Source organism: Sebastes fasciatus, chromosome 15, assembly GCF_043250625.1.
Source record: "Sebastes fasciatus isolate fSebFas1 chromosome 15, fSebFas1.pri, whole genome shotgun sequence".
NCBI lineage: Eukaryota > Metazoa > Chordata > Actinopteri > Perciformes > Sebastidae > Sebastes > Sebastes fasciatus.
In genome coordinates, this window is record NC_133809.1 from 3928575 (window position 1) to 3932026 (window position 3452).

Below are 3452 nucleotides of genomic sequence, written 5' to 3' on the forward strand. Positions count from 1 at the left end.
CTCATCCCGTTAAATAACATACACCTGTGAGGAAAGAGAGGTTAACGGCTGCCTGCACTCTGCTCTACGAAGGAATGTGTGAAGTTAAGATGTGCTTTTGGTTATTGTGGTTTCAAACAGGAGGGACAGGCTTGGGCAATTTCTGTTTACAGACAACAACACATAACACCACCTGGCAGTGCAGGTCATGTCAACAGGCACATGAAATATGTTGGGAATATGTATGTTGTAACAGCAGCGACAAGGAAACAAGGGTGTAATTTCCACAGGGGAAGTCCCAAAATACTTTTTCTGTTCCTCTCTTCAGGTTGGTTTTCTTTAATAAAATCACTCCACACAGTTTCCTCTGACTGTCCATCTCAAATAATCCAGATAAAATAAGAGAGGAGTTCATAAAAATGTTGATATATTCATATATTATCATGTTTATTTCCATATCATATAGGTTTTAAGTGTTGTTTCTGTGTCATTTGTGTGATTTTAACCTAATAAAATAAAACAATACTAATGATTAAGAGATGATTAAGAGAAATGAAATGCGATATATATGATATATAGGTTTATCACACAGCTTTGTGGAATACTTGATTCTGATTGGTCAATCACGGCATTCTATGGTCTGTTATTTCTTTATAACAGACCGTTTCTATGTATAACAGAACGTTGCTATGGGCGCAGTTCTGATGTTGGACTCTGGCGGACCGTTTTTGTGTCAAATTATTGATTTCTTAAGTAAGTAGCCGTGTAATAAGCAGGATAATGTACAGCTAGCGTGTCATTGTTGTGAAATAAACCCCTTCTGGGCGATGCTGCACCCCTGTCGGGGTTTATTTCACAATAATGACCGGCTCACTGTACATTATCCCTTACTTAATTTATTTAAAAGGAAAGTCCACCAATTTTGTTATTATTATTAGCCCAATAACATCCGGGACCCCACTTTTATTTGCAGTTATGTAGCATTAAAGTTTGAGAAATCTTTATTTTCCACACAGAATCAAATATATTCTGTATTAACTTGTTCCGGCGCTTCATGAAATATGATGCACAAACATCATATTACATTTTGTTTTTGTTTAAATGTTCTTGTAACTAACTGTACTTGCCATACTTATCGTAGTATTTGTATATCTATGTAAACATTGCACTCCTGGCCAAAAAAAGAATTAGACTTTTATCCCTCCCTGTATAAATAAAGGTTTCATTCTGTGTGTCAATGTTTACCCCCGGCCTGCTAGTATCCAGCCATGTAGACACTTTCAGTTTTATTTCTTTTCACCTGTATCTGTTGTTTAATTAAGCTTTTGTGTGGTTGATGAGTTGTAAAAGTGAAAGTAAAAAAAAGCAGCTCAACAAGAATGCTCTTTACTTTTAGTATCTGCCACCTCATCACTTTACAGCTCAGCTACAATTTAACTAAAGGTAATTCATTAATTCAAAGGTTTAAGCAGAGGCGGGAAGAAGTGGGGAGTCCGTTAAATATCAATAATGTAATGCCTCTTTATTTGCAATAAAGCAAACAGTGACATCATTAAAAAAACTAAGCTCTTAGTCTCCTCAGTCGGTTGCATTTTTAAGGACATGTTACTGTTGATTTAAGGTTTTAACATACTGATTTCTTCAATGTTGGTAAGAGAATTGAAAATAGAAAATGGAGATTAATCATTATTAGCCAATACATTGATTTATAAAGATATAATAATGACAGGATTAACATTAAATGTCTAATAAAGGACTCCGAAACAGTTCTTTAGTATCATTTCTATAAGAAAGTCATTATGCAGATGCTTAGGACGGGTGAAATTAAAGTTTAACAGTGTAAATATGGGATTACAGCGATGCCATATATACTGTTATATCATTATAAGCACTGATATGTAACTTTAAACTCTCAATAGAGGACCTCAACTGTATTATATTATATCAAAATTCCTAATAGCATATAATACAGGCCTGTCAAGTCATGCTTAATACGGAACAATGTGCTGATAACAGTGTTTGACACCAAATAACCTTCTATATATAACAAAACTTATCACTAAAAGTGAAGCAAAACTCTCTGTTTGATTGCAAAGACAAATATTTGACCAAATGCATACAATCTGTACACTAAGTTAAAGAGTTACAGGCTCATACTGTGTTGAGAGAGAGAGAGAGAGTAAAAAGGTGTCTGCTTACCTGTGTAGCTCAGGTCTCTGCCAGCTCTGCTTCTGCTCCTGCTCTTTTATCACCTCCACTCTTACCTGCTTTCACTTTCTCTACCTGTATGGTATAAAGCCGGTTTGTGGTGATGAAAGAAAGGGGAAGTTACTGCATACCTGGAAGGTGAAAATGAAGTTAAAAATAAAGTGTTAAAAGCAGCCAGTTCCTGCAGGCACGAGCACACGACAAAGATCACTTACCTGTGATTAGTGTTTGGAAAAAACCCACCAGAGAAGAAGAGTTAATGATTACACAGGTATAATAAACTGAAGGAGAAGTGTCGGTCACACACAGTTCAAACTGATCTTTATAAGCTCTTAAATTACTAATTATTTGTGATAACATTTTTGCACTTTAAAAAGATCAGTTTACAGGTAGATTGTTTTTCTTACCTGGAATGTGGCGTTAAAGTAGGAGCCCCCCTTGATGACGTACTTCAGTAAAGTTGGAAAGATATTGACAGATTCAAACTTCCTGGATCAATAACTCACAACCAAAACGTTGTTAAAACATAAATAAACGGCTCTTTTCTAACCGTAGCGAGGTAGACAACGAGCTGCAACCTCATTTTAATCAACACATTTAACACATAACGTTGGTCTCTATGTGCAGCCGACTGAGAACTGAATGAGCAGGGACCGTCCACAAAGTGCAACGAACAGAAAAGAGAAAAATATTCATTAACTTCAGTATTATACAGTGTAGTACCACCAAAATCACTTCACACATCAATGATCTCCTCATGGCTGTACTACAACATTTAGTTTTGGAAAAAATATTATTTTGCATAATGTTTTTTTATTTTTAATGGGAAAAAATATTCGATAACTTCAGTAATGTACAGTGTAGTACCACCAAGAATTACTTCACACATCAATGATCTCCTACGGAAACCCCCTAGACCCCTAGGAGAACATTTTTATTATCTCGTTCCCTCGAGTTAGGTAACTGATTGCTGGCATTGCTGATGTACGGAGCCCCCCTAGATGATGTACTTCGGTAAAGTTGGAATGATATTGACAGATTCAAACTTCCTGGATCAATAACTCATAACCAAAACGTTGTTAAAACACAAACGTAAGGTAGACAACGAGCTACAACCAAGTTTTTAATTAACACATTTAACACATAACATTAATCTCTATGTGCAGCATGAGACGAGTGGTCAGGGACCGTCTACAAAGTGCAACGAACAGAAAAGAGAAAAATATTCATTAACGTCAGTATTATACAGTGTAGTACCATCACAA